Source organism: Sus scrofa, chromosome 14 (assembly GCF_054392235.1).
Source record: "Sus scrofa isolate SSC_HxYL_T2T_F1_AM1 chromosome 14, Sscrofa_HxYL_maternal_Yorkshire_Landrace_v2.0, whole genome shotgun sequence".
NCBI classification, from domain to species: Eukaryota; Metazoa; Chordata; class Mammalia; order Artiodactyla; family Suidae; genus Sus; species Sus scrofa.
Window position 1 is genome coordinate 98,643,587 of NC_139396.1, and position 18,671 is coordinate 98,662,257.

Below are 18,671 nucleotides of genomic sequence, written 5' to 3' on the forward strand. Positions count from 1 at the left end.
CCAGCCTCACCTACCACTGAGCTGGCACTAGCCCCAGGAACCCGTGGGCCCTGGCCTTACTCACTAGCAGGCTGATACATTGGATCCCTCAGTCAGCTGCCCCAGGACCCAGTCCTATTCACCAGTGGGCCATCACCAGCTTGGCACACCCCAGACCACCCAGCCAGCCATGTCAGGAACCAGCCCTACCCAAAACAGGCCAATAGTAAATGTGGGGCCCCCAGTCCCACAACCACCTACCCTGGAACATGGCTCCATCCACAGTGTGCCAGCACTAGCCCCAGAACTCCTGGGGCTCGACCACCCACTCATGATGCAGTCCCACCCAACAGCAGCCAGTAGCCTCTGCACAAGTACAAGCCTGGCAACCAACCAGACAGAGGGCAGCCGCACCTACCAAACCACCCATAGCAGTCAGCCCATCACAACAGAAGGACCCACACAGAGGGGCACCCCTAGAGCACAGAGATCTAGTGCCCAGAAGGAAATGTACTACTGGGATGCACAGGATGTCTCCTACAAAAGGCCACTTCTCCAAGGTCAGGAAACACAACCACCAAATATATAGAAATAAAAACAGCAGGAGTTCCCGTCGTGGCTTAGTGATTAATGAATCCAACTAAGAACCATGAGGTTGCGGGTTCCATCCCTGGCCTCGCTCAGTGGGTTAAGGATCTGGCATTGCCGTGAGCCGTGGTGTAGGTTGCAGACGCAGCTTGGATCCCGCGTTGCTGTGGCTGTGGTGTAGGCTGGTAGCTAGAGCTCCGATTGGACCCCTAACCTGGGAACCTCCATATGCCACAGGTGTGGCCCTAAAAGGACAAAAAGCCAAAAAAAAAAAAAAAAGAAAGAAAGAAAGAAAGAAAGAAAGAAAGAAAGAAAGAAAGAAAGAAAGAAAGGAAAACAGCAAATTGGGCAAAATCAGGAGTCAGAGGAGTATGTTCCAAACAAAGGAACACGGTAAATCTCCAGAACTAAGTAAAGTGGAGATAAGCAATCTACCCAATAAAAACTTCAAGGTAATGATCATAAAGATGTCCAATAGTCCCCACTGTGGAACAGAGGGTTAAGAATCCGACTGCAACAATTCAAGTTGCTGTGGAGGCATGGGTTTGATCTGGCACAATGGGTTTAAGGATCTGGTGTGGCCACAGCTGTGACATATGTCACAGCTGTGGCTCAGATTCAGTCCCTGGCCTGGGAACTTCCATGTGCCACAGGTAAGGCCATTGAATACACACACACACACACACACACACACACAAACACTAGAAGGAATGGAGTTGCCTTGTAGAACAGTGGGTTAAGGATCCAGCACTGTCACTGCAGCAGCTCAGGTTGCTGCTGTGGCTTGGATTCAATCCTAATCCCTGGCCTGAGAACTTCCACATGCCATGGGTGTGGCCAAAAACAAACCAACAAATATATGCTAGAAGGAATCAACAGTAAATTTGATGAAACAGAGGAATGTATAAGCAAACTGGAAGACAGAGTAGTGAAAATCACTGAAGCTGAACAGAAAAAAGAACTAGGGACAGTTTAAAAGACTTCTCAGAGAACATAAAGCATACTAACATTCATTAGTAGGGGTACCAGAAGGAGAGGAGAGAGAAAGGGACAAAGAACATATTTCAAAGACATAATACATAAAAAATTCCCTAACCTGGAAAAGAAAAAAAGACTTCCATCCTGGTCAGGAAACACAGAGAGTCCCAAACAGGATCAATCCGAAGAGGCTGACATGAAGAAACATTGTAATTCAAAGGACAAAAATTAGGAGTTTCCTGGTGGCACAATAAGTATCTGCCATTGTCACTGCTGAGGCGTGGGTCTCTGCTATGGTGCAGGTTCAATCCCTGGCCCAGAAATTTCTGCATGCCACAGTCACAGCCAAAAAATAATAATAAAAATTTTAAATAAAATGCCAAAAATTAAAGATAAAGTGAGACTATTAAAAGTAGCAAAGTAGGAGTACCCATTGTGGCACAGTGGAAATGAATGCAACTAGAAACCATGAGATTGAGAGTTAGATCCCTGGCCTTGCTCAGTGGATTAAGGATCTGGCATTGCCCTGAGCTGTGGTGTAGGTCACAGACATGGCTCAGATCCTACATTGCTGTGGCTGTGGCATATGCCGGCAGCTATAGCTCCAATTCGACTCCTAGCCTGGGAACTTCCATATGCCATTAAAAAGCAAATAAATAAATAAATAAAATAAAAGCAGCAGAGTAAAGTAACAAGTTATGGCTGAACTCCCCAAAGGCTATCAGCTGTCTTTTCAGCAGTGACTCTGTAGGCCAAAGGGAATGGCATTTCATTTTGAGATATACAGAAATACTGAATCACTATGTTGTGCAAAAGGAACTAACAGAGTGTTGTAGGTTAATTATACTTCAAGAACAAACAAACTCATAGAAAAAGAGTTCAGATTTGTGGTTACCAGAGGCAGGAAGGGAGAAAAGAGAGAATGGGATGAAGGCAGTCAAAATGTACAAATTTCCAGCTATAAGATTAATAAGTACTAGAAGTAATGCCCAACATGATAAATATAACACTGTTGTATATGTATAAGAGAATTTATAAGAGAGTAAATTCTAAAAGTTCTCACCATAAGGAACTTTTTTTTTTTCTTTTAAGACCTGTACCCAAAGCACATGGAAGTTCCCAGGCTAGGGGTTGAATTGGAGCTGTAACCACTGGCCTACGCCACAGCCACAGTCACACCAGATCCAAGCCATGTCTTCGACCTACACCACAGCTCATGGCAACGCCAGATCCTTAACCCACTGATCGAGGCCAGGAATCGAACCTGCATCATCATGGATGCTAGTCAGATTCATTTCTACTGAGCCATGATGGGAACTCCAGGAAATTTTTACTTCTATTTCTTTAATGTTACATCTACATGAGATAATAGATGTTCACTAAACTTACTTGATAATTATTTCATAATGTATGTAAAGCAAATCATTATGCTGTACACCTTAAACTTGTATAAAGCTGTAATGAGTTCTCTCAATAAAACTGCAAGGAAAAAAGGAAAAAAAGAATTGAAAGCAATGTCTCAAAGAGATCATTGTATGCTCATGTAGCAGCATTATTCACAATAGCCAAAAGATGGAAGCAACCCAAGTGAACAAATAAGCAAAATGTGATCCATACATACAATGGAGTATTATTCAGCCTTAAAATGAAGTAAATTCTGATACATGAGACAACATGGATGAACCCTGAAGACATTACGTTAAATGAAATAAGCCATCCATAACGGATACTCTATGATTCCATTTATATTAAGTATCTAGAAGAGTCAAATTCAGAAACAGAATTCTGGTTGCCAAGCACTGTGGGGAGGGAAGAATGGGGAGTTGTTTAATTGGTACCGAGTTTCAGTTTTGCAAGATGAGAGTTCTGGAGACTGGTTGCACAACAATGTAAATATGTTTTTTTTTGTTTTTGGGGGGGTTGTCTTTTTTCATTTTAAGGTTGCACCCACTTCAAATGAAGCTTCCCAGGCTAATGGTCTAATTGGAGCTATTGTTGCCCGCCTACACCAGAGCCACAGCAACGCCAGACCCTTAAACCCACTGGGTGAAGCCAGGGATCGAACCCACAACCTCATGGTTCCTAGTCGGATTTGTTTCTACTGTACCATGACAGGAACTCCCTAAGTATGTTTAATACTGCTGAACTGTACATTTATAAAAGATTAAGGGGGTAAATTCTGTGTTATGTATTTCACCACAAAAAAAAAAAAAAAAGGAGTTCCCGTTATGGCGTAGCAGAAACAAATCTGACTAGTATCCTCGAGGATGAGGGTTCAATTCCCTGGCCTTGCTCAATGGGTTGGGGATCCAGCATTGCCCTGAGCTGCGGTATAGGTCGTAGAAACAGCAGTGTGCATCTCGAGGTACAGTGGCTGTGGCTGTGGCTGTGGCGTAAGCCCTGCAGCTATAGTTCCGATTCAACCCCTGTCCTGGGAACTTCCATAGGCCGTGAGTGGGGCCCTAAAAAGCAAAAACAAATAAACAAGGGAACAAAAACGGAGAACTAATCAAAGTAGGTCTTAATCTGATAAGCATAAAGTACTGAGAAACATTTTAAATCCTAATTCAAACAGTCTGCTGCTTTTCTCTTTCAAAAATCAATTCAAGCTTTATTGACAATATCTGTTGAAAAAAAATGATGTGCCACAGATAATAAACAAATTTATTGCTCTGATCAGTTTCATACAACTGAAGAACCTAATTTATTGGGGGTAGTTAATGTACACCAAGAGAAGGAAGCGTAAAGTACAGACATACCTCATTTTATTGTGGTTACTTTACTGCACTTTGCAGATACTGTGTTTTTTGTAAATTGAAGGTTTATGGCAACTTTGTATCAAGCAAGTCTATTGGCACTACTTGGCCAACAGCATTTGCTCACCTTGTATATCCTTGTCACAATTCTCACACTATTTCAAACTTTTTCATTATTATCATTACACTTGTTACTGGTCTGTGATCAGAGTTCTTTGATATTACTATTGTAATTATTTGGGGGTACCACAAACCATGCCCACATAACATGGCAAATTTGACAAATGGTTGCTTTGTTCTCATTGCTCCACCAACCAGCTGTTCCCCCATCTCCCTCCTTTCCTATGGCTTCCTTATTTCCTGAGACACAACAATATTGAAATTAGGCCAATTATTAACCCTACAGTGGTCTCTAAATGTCCAAGTGAAAGGAAGAGTCACATTTCTCTCACTTTAAGCTTAGTGAGGAAGTTATGTCAAGAGCTGAGATAAAACTGAAAGCAACCCCTTATGCTCCAGTTAGGCAAAGTGTCAATGAAAAGAAAAAGTTGTTGAAGGAAAATTAAAAATGCCACTTCAGTGAACACATGAATGATAAGAAAGTGAAACAGCCTTACTGATACTGATAAGGAGAAAGGTTTAGTGGTCTAGGTAGAAAATCAAACTAGCCAGACAGTCCCTTAAGCAAAAGCTTAATCCAGAGCTAAGCCCTAACTCAACTCAATTCTATGAAGGCTGAGAGCAGGAAGGAAACTGCAGAAAAGTTGGGAGCTAAGAGAGGTTGGTTCATGAGGTTTAAGGAAAGTCATCTCCATGACATGACAATGCAAGGTAAAGTAGCAAGTGCTAATGTGAAAGCTTTAGCAAGTTATCCAGAAGATGTATCTAAGACAATTAATGAAGGAATCTACACTACTACAGATTTTTTCAATGTAGACAAAATAGCCTTCTATTAGGAAAAAAAAAATGGCATCTAGGACTTTATAGCTAGAGAGAAGTCAACACCTGGCTTCAAAGCATCAAAGGATAGGCTGACTCTTCTGTGAGGGGCTAATGCTGTTACCAAACCAAATTCTGTCCACTTGCCCAATAGGGAGCAAAGTTAATCTACTGACACCAGGTTATGGTGAAGGAAAGTACAGCATTTATTGCAGGGTGCCAAGAAAGAAGAACAGGTAGTTCACATTCAAGACCTGAACTCCTGGATGGCTGTTAAGCAAAGGCTTTTTGTTTTTGTTTTTCCTTTTCTTTTTTGGCCACACCCTCAGTATATGGAAGTTCCTGGGCCAGGGATCGAATCAGAGCTGCAAATGCAACCTACTCCACAGCTCTGGCAACAGTGTGCCACAGCAGGAACTCCCAAGCAAGGTTTTTAAAGGTAACTTTTTGTTTTGTTTTGTTTTTGGTATATGGAAGTTCCCAGGCTAGGGGTCAAATTGGACCTACAGCTGCCAGCCTACACCACAGCCAAAGCAATGCCAGTTCTGAGCCTCATCTGTGACCTACACCACAGCTCTCACCAATGTCAGATTCTTAACCCATTGAGCAGGGCCAGGGATAAAACCCACATCTCATGGATCCTAGTCAGGATCGTTAACCACGAGCCATGAAGGGAGCTCCTTTAAAGGTAACTTTAATCGTGGCTGGTTAGCTCAGTTGCTTAGAATGTAGTAATAAAGGCAATTTTAGAGTGAGGGATGCAGGGTGCAAGATCAGCTCATGGACTTTCTTCTGACTGGTTGATGATGAGGTATTAGATGATATTTTGGGAATTTTAATCATCAACCTCCTGGTTCCAACCAGTCTGGGGTCTAGTGCTTGTGATAAGCATGTTGTCACCAACTTCCTCCTAGGTGGAGATTTAGTTTCTGGAGAACAACTCAAAGATATACATCAGATTGTTACATATATCCTTTGAGGAGGAATCAGGACTCCTGTCATTCTGTTTTATTGCTGAACTATTGTTTAAGGTATCATTACTTTTCTTGCGTGACTGCTTTTCCTTTGTTCTACATTCCCTCACTTCTTTAATTAGTAACTGCTGGAGTCTGTTCTGTGGAACTCAGGGAAGGCCTAGGAGACTAAAACCTTTTTCTACAAACAAGAAAGAGGGGACGTGAAAGGGATTTTATATCTGGGAAGGCCCCATAGGGTCCTTGCTTTCAACATAGCCCATGACTTCAAGTTGAAACCAATGCTCAGTTACCATTCTGAAAATCCTACTGCCCTTAAGAATTATGCTAAGTCTACTCCACCTGTGCTCTGCAAATAGAACAACAAAGCCTGGATGACAGTACATCGGTTTATAACATGGTTTACTGAATATTTTAAGTCCACTATTGAAACCTGCTGCTCAGAAAAATATGCCTTTCAAAATATTGATGTTCACTGACAATGCACTTGGTCACCCGGGAGTTCTGATAGAGATATCCAACAAGATTAATGTTTTCCTGCTTACTAACATAACACCCATTCTGCAGCTCATGGATCCGTATTAGCCCCATTCTTGATGCTTTTTCCCTTCCCCCTCTCCCCCCATTTTGGCCTCCCTGAGGCATATGGAGTTCCTGAGCCAGGGATCAGTTGCAGCAATGCTGTATCCTCAACCCACTAGGCCAGGCCGGGGACTGAACCTGCCACTATTCCCTACTGGTTCTAGGGCAGAATGTATCCTTGCCTTTTCCAGATTCTAAAGGATGCCTTTATGCCTCTACTTATGTTCCTCTTTCCTCCATATCCAAACCCAGCAACAGAGATTAAGTCCTTTTCTCAAAACATCTCTTCCAGCTCCCTCTTCCACTTTTAACAATCCTTTTAATTACACTGAATCCATCTGGATAATCCAGGATAATCTATTTTAAAATCAGCTGATTAGCAACCTAAATTCCATATGCAACCTTAATTCCTTTTTGCTAATGTAAAGGCCTAAAAGATATATTTGAGGGGTCATTATTCTGCTTACCACAACTAATTGAACCAAAAATTATATTATACTTACACTGGGAGAGAAAGTGTATGTGTACTGGGGGTGGGCAGAGATAGGAAAGAGCGGTTTAAGCATATCTTTTAGAAATACATATATGAAGGTAATTACAAAAAAAAAAAAAAAAAAAAGCCCGTCAGTATTTAAAAACACTCTGAAGAACAAGAATCACAAGTAGATAAGAGTACAGCAGAAGAATGAGGTTTTTCCTTATAAGCCTTAATGTATTATTTTAAACAATGCACATACATTATTATGACTTGAATTTATTTATTCATTATTTTTTTCTTTTTACAGCCGCACCTGAGACAAATGGAAGTTCCCGAGCTTGAAGTCGAATCAGAGCTGTGGCTGAGGCCTATGCCACAGCCATGGCAACACCAAATCAAGCCACATCTGCGAACTACACCACAGCTTGCAGCACCACTGTATCCTTAACCCACTGAACAGGCCAAGGATCAAACCCACACCCTCAGAGGGACAAGTTGGGTCATTAACCACTGAGCCACAACAGGGACTCTGAAGAAGGAGGATACTTCTAATACTTGGGAACTATAATCTGAACAAGATTAATGCATAGGCTCAAACAGTCGGTTCACCCTCATCAATGCCATCACAAATAGGTTTTATTCAATGTATCAGTTCCTGGTAAAACATGGCAATGGGCAAAATCAGGATAACAGAAAGGCTTTTTTTTTAAAGGCCACACCCACAGCACATGGAAGTTCCTAGGCTAGAGGTATAATCGGAGATACAGCTACCAGCCTACCACAGCCACAGCAACCTGGGATCCAAGCCACATCTGTGACCTACACCACAGCTCACAGCAACCCCAGATCCTTAACCCACTGAGCAAGGCCAGGGATCAAACATGCATCTTCATGGATACTAGTCAGGTTTGCTACCACTGAGCCATGACGGAAACTCCCAACAGAAAAGCTTTTGATTTGTTAGGGAATAGGAAGTAGTCTAGACTAGCTAAAATGATAAAATAGTGGGAATCAAACTAGAAATAAAACTAGAAAGTTCCCACGTGGTACAGCTGGTTAAGGATCCAGTGTTGCTGTGGTTATGGCACAGACCACAATTGCAGCACAGGTTCAATCCCTGGCCTGGGAACCTGAACATGGCGGGCTGAAGAGGGAGGGAGGGAGGAAGGAAGGGAAGGAGGGAAGAAGTAAGGGAGGGAGGGAGGGAGGAAAGAAAACAAAAAAGGAAAACTGTAATCACAAATCACAGAGCATTCCCCTATAGTCAATGGAAGAACTGCATGCTGAATGCTGTTGAACAGGAAAGTGACAAAAAATAAAACATTCGTTTCTACTCAGGATTTTTTTTTTTTGTCTTTTGCCATTTTCTTGGGCCACTCCCTCGGCATATGGAGGTTCCCAGGCTAGGGATCTAATTGGAACTGTAGCTGCCGGCCTACACCAGAGCCACAGCAACACGGTATCTGAGCCGTGCTTGCAACTGTTACACCACAGCTCACGGCAACGCTGGATTCTTAACCCACTGAGCAAGGCCAGGGATCAAATCCACAACCTCATGGTTCCTAGTCAGATTCATTAGCCACTGAGCCACGATGGGAACCTCTTTACTCAGGTTTTTAAAGCAGCTGATATTCAGTGAAGCTCAAGGAAAGCCAATTCACTGCCAGGACTATGATGGGACACTTGAGGCTTCCAGGTACAAAATTTAAGGGGGAATTCACTCTGAGTATCAATCAAGTGACCTACACTTGTACAACCCTGAGAGTGAAGGGGTGCCTCCTTAAATTCTGCATTTGTACAACTCTTAGTATCCTTATTTTGTGGGCTAAGCACATCATTTGCCTCATTTGTAATAGCCAAAAAGTAGAAACAAACCCAAATGTCTGTGAATAAATAGAATGTGTTATATCAATACAATGGAATATAGGGTATTTTTTAACCATAAAAAGGAATGAAACAGCGATGCCCCCAACATGGATGAACCTTGAAAATATTATGCTGAATGAAAGAAGCCAGTCGCAAAGGCCTAATATTGTTACTTTATGATTTAATTTATAAGAAATGTCCAGAACAGGTAAATTTACAGTGACAGAAGTAAATTAGTGGTTGCCAAGGGAAGGAGAAGTGGGAAGGGTCAGGGAGGAGAACAACTGCTTACGGATAGTTTTTTTTTCTTTTTTTTTTTGGCTGCACCCAAGGCATGCAGAAGTTCCTGGGCCAGGGATTAATCACAGAAGTGACCTGAACCACAGCAGTTAACAACACCAAAACCTCAACTGCTGGGCCACTGGGGAGGAAAAAATAAAAGAAAGATGACTTCAAAGCATTGCAGGAGTTCCTGCTATGGCACAGTGGGTTAAGAACCTGTCTGCAGGAGTTCCCATTGTGGCGCAACAGAAACAAATCCAACTAGGAACTATAAGGTCTCGGGTTCGATCCCTGGCCTTGCTCGGTGGGTTAAGGATCTGGCACTGCCGTGAGCTGTGGTATAGGTTACAACTGCAGCTCAGATTCCGCGTTGCTGTGGCTGTGGAGAAGGCCAGCAGCTACAGCTCCAATTGGACCCCTAGCCTGGGAACCTGCATATGCCACAGGTGCTGCCCTAAAAAGACAAAAGACAAAAAAAAAAAAAGTATCTGTCTCCAGCAGCTTGGATCTCTGTGGAGGCGTGGGTTCAATCCCCAGCCAGGCAATGCAGTGGGTTAAAAGATCTGGCATTGCTGCAGTTGCAGCATAGGTCACAGCTCAGATTCAATCCCTGGCCTGGGAACTTCCATGTGCCATAAGTGTGGCCATTATAAAAAAAAAAAAGGCATGAAATAGCCCATTCTAGTGTTTTTCCCATTGATGGTAAAGATATTTCCCATAAAAACAAATAGCAAAATAAAAAACATTACAAGGATTGTAAAGGATTGGAGTACCCTTGAGGAACAGTGGGTTAAGGGTCTGGCATTGTCACTGCTATGGTATGGGTTTGATCCCTGGCCTGGGAACTTCTACACGCTGAGGGTACAGCCAAGAAAAAAAAAACAAAAAAGATCTAGTAAGGTAATCCAATTCAAGATCGACATGGAAGAATCAACAGCTTTCCTATATACCAGCAATAACCAATTTTTTAAATGTCAAGACAGAGAAAATCCCAACTGCTCTACAACCTCACTCTTGATTTTTTTTTTTTTTTTTTTTTTTTTTTTTGCCGGAGGCTGGCAGCTATAGCTCCAATTTGACCCCTAGACTGAGAACTTCCATATGCCGCGGGGGCGGACCTAAAAAGCAAAAAAACAAACATTGGTACACATTCTACTTAGTTAAAAGGTGTTAGAAAACATGAGAATCTCAATCACACTGAAGTACTATTCCAACTAAAATGCATACAGTTGAGGGACTGATGCAGAAAGTCAACTCAATGAAAAAAAAAGCACTGACTCACCTTCAGATCTGCTTTTTTTTTTTCTTTTTAGGGCTGCACCTGTGGCATTTGGAAGTTCCCAGGCTACAGGTCGAATTGGATCTATAGCTGCCCACCTTGCCTGCCAGCCACAGCCACAGCGATGTGGGATCCAAGCCGCATCTGCAACCTACACCAGAACTCACCGCAACATTGGATCACCAACACACTGGACAAGGCCAGGGACTGAACCTGCATCCTCATGGATGCTAGTCAGATTTGTTTCTGCTGTGCCACAACATGAACTCCTCTGCACATTTTTCTTAAGAACACTTGAGACATTACAGTTATGAGACTTTTGAGTGACTTTGGGCACGTCACTTAAGAGCTCTCTAAGCTTTAGTTTCCTCGACATAAAATAAATGGATTGGATTGTCTGACCTCTAAGTATTCACCTAAATTCAGACCTCAGTATCAATACTTCACTGATGATATTTACAATTCCTACTTAGATTTTTTTTTTTTTTTTTTTTTTTGTCTTTTTGTTGTTGTTGTCGCTATTTCTTGGGCCGCTCCCACGGCATATGGAGGTTCCCAGGCTAGGGGTTGAATCGGAGCTGTAGCCACCGGCCTACACCAGAGCCACAGCAATGCGGGATCCGAGCCGCGCCTGCAACCTACACCACAGCTCAGGGCAACGCCGGATCGTTAACCCACTGAGCAAGGGCAGGGACCGAACCCGCAACCTCATGGTTCCTAGTCGGATTCGTTAACCACTGCGCCACGATGGGAACTCCCCTAGATTCTTAAAGAATCATGTACTAAGATATAAAATATGAATTTTGAGCAGAAAATCAGATTTTGGCCCTTGGAATACAGAGTTTTTAAAATGTGAGAGCAAGTACATAAATATATATGATATGTATATACATTTTTCTCAATACAAAAAAAAAACTGGTACACAAAAATGTTTTACTAAATCTATTCATCTGCTATAATAACACTTGTCCTATATATGAATATAGATAATCGTTTCCACTGTTAAAATGATCACTCTCTGGAAGTTTACAGATGTTAACAATTACTTTTTATAAGTATTTTCCCAAGAATAGCTCCCTGTACAATTATACACAACATGAATATGGTAATTTGCTCAATTCTCTGTACAAACAATATAAAGCTCATATTAAGCATCATGCTAATATTCAAATTAGATCCCCATATGTAGTGTAAATATTTGAGGGAGAAAAATCTGCAAATAAAGACACTGAGATTGAATTCTGGTCTTCTGATCAATTCTACTTTCAATTTCTGGCCCCCTACCCCCATTCCAAGGCTCCCTTACTACACAGGAAAAGAACACTACTTAGGTTTCCAGTCACATATATTCCTAACTCCAGCCCCTTATCTGCTATTTAGTAGCTCTGATCTTTGGCAACTTCCTTAATTTTTTAAGCTTCAATTATCTTCAAAATTGAAGTATTAGTACCAGCTGAGAACCAGAGTGTCCTGAAGATAAAATAAAACAGTGGGGGTGGAGAGGTGTGAAAAATAAAATAAAATGAGATAATGTGCCTAGGACATTAATAATCAATCAGAGAATGTTACCTATTATGGTTGTTATTATTATTGACTTAAGGATGTTCAGGAGTTCCCGTCGTGGCGCAGTGGTTAACGAATCCGACTAGGAACCATGAGGTTGCGGGTTCGGTCCCTGCCCTTGCTCAGTGGGTTACGGATCCAACGTTGCCATGAGCTGTGGTGTAGGTTGCAGGCGCGGCTTGGATCCAGTGTTGCTGTGACTCTGGCGTAGGCCGGTGGCTACAGCTCCAATTCAACCCCTAGCCTGGGAATCTCCATATACCGCGGGAGCAGCCCAATAAATAGCAAAAAGACAAAAAAAAAAAAGAATGTTCAGTGATGTTTATTTTAAAAGAGTACTTTAGGAGTTCCTTGTGGCTCAGCAATAACGAATCCGGCTGGTATCCATGAGGATGCAGGATGGACCCCTGGCCTCTATACAGCGTTGCCATGGGCTGGTGGGCTGGCAGCTGCAGCTCCAATTCAACCCCTAGTTTGAGAACCTTCATATGCTGCAGGTGCGGTCCTAAAAAGCAAAATGAGTACTATAAAAAGACTAAAGACTATTAAATTATTAACCGACCCGTGAATTTTCTCAAGCTTCCATTCTAATCTTTATCTCTTTCGAGAAACATGGTTTGTGTTTTATTAATACAGCATAGTTTAGAATTTGCTTATTATTTAGTAATATTAAAAAATTCTTCCATTTTAGTCTGGTCAACTACTTTGTAAACTCCCAGAGCCAGAACCTTGTTTCATAACCTGTGTTCACATGTGTCTTGTGTTTACTACATTGTAATGATTTGTTACTCCTTCTCTCCTTCCTAAAGTCCTGAGAAATTCTAAGGCAAAGAGCAAAGCTTACTTGTATCCTGAAGGCTTGGAAATCAGACACAAAATAGCTCTCAATAAATGTTTGTTGAATGGATAAATGAATGAATTAATCTTTCTTCTCCCTTTGCAATGCCTCACACAATACTCTACACATAACAGGAACTCGGTAAAGCTCGTCAATGGATTCATGGAGAAATCATTTGGACCCAACCACATAAAGCTTTATCTTGCTTCAGAAAAGCACTTCAACTTTAAAGCTCAGCTACTAAAATTACAAACTAAAAGTTTTAGTCTAACACATATAAAATACATAGGTTCAATGACTAACCACATCAAGGCTAGCTACAGAAGTATTAAAATCCATTTTTTTAACTAATGAATTTGTGAACCTCAACATGGAAAAATTCAGTTACATAATCAAAAGAGAGGTTATGTCCTGCAAATTTATACCTACAAAAGATAGTGAGAAAAAAATTATCAAAAAGCTTATATCTGCACATTGAAATAAATTATTTTTATGCCTGAACTGAAGCCATTGTTTTCACTAGAAATAAGAGTTAACAGCAAAGTGGTCCAAACTTGTCTCTATAAAATAGTCTTTGAGACTGAGAGTAAATGTTTTGATCTCTCAGTGATTTTTAACTCCTGGAAGACTCCTTTTATTAACAGATATTCAAAACCCTGTCTCCTAAAATAAAACTTTATTTTCTAAAAGGCAAACAATCTGAGTAGGCACACTTTCGGAACACTAGGTTTTTATATTCCAGCACTAAAACTATCCCTGGTGTTCAGCCTGGTACTGCTGCAACAGAAACACTTTTCTTAGTTTTTAAATTACATTTGAGTTAAGGTTTAAATGTAGTACTACACATTCTTTTACTGCATCATCTAAACTGATTTTTACACTGCATATATAAATTCATAAGTATACCGTAAAAGAATTCTACACTTGAATGAATCTGGGAAGAAACGTGAGCTCAACACACACCCCCTTCTTCCAACTCAATACGATTCAGAAGAAGCACATCGTTTTTTTCTCAGGAATTTCTCTCTCCCGCCCCCATCCCACACTTTATTTCAGAGCAGAAATCATTCATTCTCCCACTCACAGTCTTTCCACCCAAAGAAGCTTCCCAACTAATACTATTTCAGCAGGACTCTCCTTTCACATCTCAGAGTGCGTGAAGGATTTCTTTGGAAGGGGCGGTGAAGGTCCGGGACACCACCACTCCCGCCATGCATTTTAGGTCCTAGCGCGCAGTCCCCCACCATCCTCATGCGGACCCCAGGAAACTGCGATGGTCTGACACCGCAACCCCCCATATCCGCTAGGGCAAAGCAAACCGGGCCCAACCTCTGGGCTCCCATTCAGCATAGCCTCCACCTGGCTGTACCCCGCTTCTCCCCACTTATTCCCAGTGTAGCCTGGTCTCATTATCCAATTTGGAGTCCCATAACCATCTTGCTCCCAACACACAGAACACACACACACACACCCTTCTACACTCCCGCCCCTGCCCCTTGAGCCCTACTACACCCGGGTCCCTTCCTCCGGGACCTCCCGGCAGCTCCAGCCCTCCCGCGTGCCCTAGTGCAGACCGGCGCCCTGTCCCTATACCCACAAGACCCGCGTCCTACCCCACACGTCACACTCGGGCCCATTCCTCCCGCGACCCGACCTTCCCCACCCCCTCCCTAGGCGCTACCCCCAGCACCCCGTTACCTCCGGCCCCGCCCCCCTGAGGGTGTCGCACTCACCGCTTCTGCCACCGCATCCTTAACCGCCGCGGCTGCTATAGCTACAGGGAGCCAAGGCAACCAGCTCTCGCGACACTTTCTTTAGCTACGGCGAGAACAGCAGGGAAGAGCTTCTCGCAAGAAAGTAAACGAGTCAGGCTCGAGACGGCTAAGTATATCTCGCGATAGTGTTGTGTAAGATGGCGTCCGCGAGGCGCTTCAGAGGTGGCCTGGAAAGGTCTGGAGGTGGACGAAGGCGGGGAAGGATCTTGAGCTGGCGGGAGAATCGAAGAACAATTGCAGGCAGGGCTGGAGGAAGTTAGTACGGCGAAGTTTTACACTGGAATAACTTTAGGAATGTGGCCCTCTTTTCCCAGTGCCTCGAACTTAGAGCAGTGTTGCCTTTAGCTGAAGTTCCGAATTCCTGGCATTTTATTTCTCCACCCAGAGTAGAGATTGAGTGAGCAAGCCGGGAATTGACCTATTCTCCACGTTAACCTTCCTTCAGGAAATATCCATCCTTTCTTCCCCTACCCTGGTTTGTGAATGGTATTTGAATTCGCAGAAATGTTTGTTTATCCACGGGTTCTCCACCCCCATCAATTCACCAGAACAAAATCGGAAATAAATATGTTTTGTTTTGTTTTTTAATCGAACATAAGCACAGGTGTTTGGCCTTGCGTGCCGAAGGAGTGCCATGCTGGTTGGTGTGTGGTCTGAACTTTGCAGTTGTTGCTTGCCACCCTGTGGGCACATCCTTACCTGATGACTCCCTCAACACCTAGTTGTAAAGGCTTTCTGCTGTCAGCAGTAAATGCAGACTAAGATGTTGAAACAGAAGATGAATATAAAGGAGTTCCTGTCATGGCTCAGTGGTTAAGGAACCTGATTAGTATCCGTGAGGACTCGGTTTGATCCCTGGCCTCCTTAGTAGGTTAAGGATCCCCTGTTGCCCTGAGCTGTGCAAATCGCAGATGCAGCTCAGATCCCATGTTGCTGTGATTGTGGCATCTGCAGCTCCAATTGGACCCCTAGGCTGGGCACTTCCCTGTGCCCCAGGTACAGCCCTAAAAAGCAAAATAAATTTTAAAAAATGATATTTAGTAACTCATTTAAGCTCAAAATATTTCAACGTGTAATCAATACTTCAAAATTGTTATTATTATCATTATTATTTTGGTCTTTTTAGGGCCTCACGTGCGGCATATAGAAATTCCAAGACTAGGGGTTGAATCTGAGCTGACCTACATCACAGCCAGATCTAAGCTGCATCAGTGACCACAGCTCATGGCAAGGCAGAATCCTTAACCCACTGAGCAAGGCCAGGAATCGAACCTGCGTCCTCATGGATACGTCAGATTTGTTTCCACTGAGCCATGTCGGGAACTCCCAATACTTTGAAGTTATTAAGGAGATATTTTATGTTCCTTTTTTTTTTCTTTTTGGCTGCATCCATGGCATGTGGAAGTTACCAAGCTGCTTCAGTGATAATGCCATATCCTTAACCCACTGCTCCACAGAACTCCTTATGTTCCTGTTTTCATATTGAATCTTCAAAATCCAGTGTTTTTAGGCTAAGCATATCTCAAGAGCACAATAGCCACAAGTGACTAGTAACTACAGTTTTAGACAGCAAAGCGGTAGACCCTATCCCAAGGAATACATTATCTGGGCAATTTCAGAGGCATATTATTATGGGCATGTGGTTATGTAAAAGAAACCCTTGAAGTTGCAAACTCAAATGGCTGCAGAGTCTAGGTGAATAACAATAAAAGATGACCTGGTGTAAAGCAATAGGTGGTAGTGGGGAATAGGATCATGGGAAAGTACAAGCTTCTATCTAGAAGAGTGCTTTCCTGCTCCTGTGGCCACTATGGAAAATATAGATTTCTCAAAAAAAAAAAAAATTAACAATAGAGAGTTCTCTTGTGGCCCAGCAGGTTAAAGATCCAATGTTGCCACTGCTGTGGTGAAGGTTGCTGCTGTGGCGCAGGTTATGATCCCTGACCTGTAAACTTCCACATACCACAGACTCGGCCCCCGAAAAAGGAAAAGATGTTCTAACAGAAGAGTAGCGTCCAGGCAGAGATAGCAACGCCTGAGGATTGAACTAAATTTCTGACTAGATCCATTACAAGTGTGCACGTTAATACATTAAACCTCCATTGCAACTTCTGATGATAATTTGACTTCTAAATAGACTTTTCTACTGAGGAGATAATTTCACAACCAACTTGGGCTCCCTGTAAATTAACAGGCTTACATCATGACGTGTTTTTGTTGTTGTTGTTGTTGTTGTTACATTTAAGATTTCAGACATTCTGAGCTTGGAAAAACTCAGTTTCTAGGCTTTCAGAGGTGTAAGACTTTTTCTTACCCCAACATAACGGTAGGCATTTAATAATTATTTTATATAGTGGACAGGGAAATCTCTTTGTCACATGAAAATTGTTATTTGCTTTTGTACCTCTGATGCCTCATATAGTACCTGGTATATAGTAGGCACTCAATGAACATTAAGGAATATAGTCCTCAAATTCTGAGGTGGGCTCACAGACTTTTAAACATAAGACCTATAAAAACAATGAACCCTAAGGTTCCCCTGGTAGTACAGTGTGTTAGGGATCTGAGTTGCCACTGCTATGGCTTTGGTCACTGCTGTGGTGTGGATTCAATCTCTGGCCCAGGAACTTCCGCACACCAAGGGCACAGCCAAAAAGGAAAACAAGCAAAAAAAGATCTTCAGACACTTACCCAGATCCTATCTGTGCCCTTCCCATGTTCCCTCAGCCCATCCTAGAGTTCACTATAGCTTTGGCAGGAAGATCCTGTACAAGCCTGTAACTTCCTACCTTCAACACCTAAGTTATCTCCTTGCCTGGAAATGCCAGCTGAGTTAACATACCCAGTAGCACTTCATAACAAATGAGATATTGATGGCTAAATATTTCAATTTCTACCCCCTCAGTGACACAGTTCTGAAGTATGTTTTACTATAGCGTTTCTCAAAATTTACTAACATAAAAATCGACTGGAGAGATTAATAAGACACAGATCCTTTTGCATTATTTATGTATTTATTTGTTTATTTTTATGACCATACCTGCAGCAAATGGAAGTTCCCTGCGCCTGAGACTGAATCCAAGCTGCAGCTGCGGCAATGCTGAGGTCTTTTAACACACTTTTTTTTCTTTTTAGGGCTACACCCACAGCCTATGGAAGTTCTCAGGCTAGGGGTCCAATTGGCCACAGCTCCTGGCTACACCACAGCTACAGCAACACAGGATCTGAGTCAAGTCCGAGACCTATACCACAGCTCTCAGCAGCACTGGATCCTTAACCCACTGAGCGAGGCCAGGGATCGAACTCGCATCTTCATGGATACTAGTTGGGTTTGTTACTGCTAATCCATGATGGGAACTTCACTGTACAGGGCCTGGGATGGAACTTGTGTCTCCACATCGACCTGAGCCACTGCTTAACCCATTGCACCACAACAGGATCTCCAGTGGGAACTCCTTGAGTTTGCACTTTTAACCAAGCTTCCAGGAGAAAATGATGCTGCCAGACCATGGACCGCACTTTGAATAGCATTTGGCTCATAAAGTCTCCAGTGAGATTCAGCCCCAATTGCCCAGAGCACCTTTATGGCCTTTAAACTGCTTAGATTTGGGAATCGCCTCCCAAATTTACTATTTGCAACCAAGTCTTTGTTTCAGGGATTACTTGGGGGGAAATCCAAACAACGACTACTCTTCTTAGAAAAATGCATATAGAGGGGAGTTCCCGTCGTGGCGCAGTGGTTAACGAATCCGACTAGGAACCATGAGGTTGCGGGTTCGGTCCCTGCCCTTGCT

General features: G+C 42.7%; 1 protein-coding gene across 50 annotated transcripts in view; it reads right to left on the reverse strand.

Moving 5' to 3' along the window:
• USP54 (ubiquitin specific peptidase 54) overlaps positions 1–14,976 on the reverse strand; it is a 139,196-nt gene extending 124,220 nt beyond the window's left edge. For all 50 annotated transcript variants that reach the window (XR_014828095.1, XR_014828097.1, XR_014828096.1 and 47 more), the window contains exon 1: positions 14,836–14,976. The gene's annotated coding sequence lies outside the window, so the exon portion shown is untranslated. The remainder of the gene's footprint in view (positions 1–14,835) is intronic.
• Between the last annotated feature and the right edge of the window lie 3,695 nt (positions 14,977–18,671).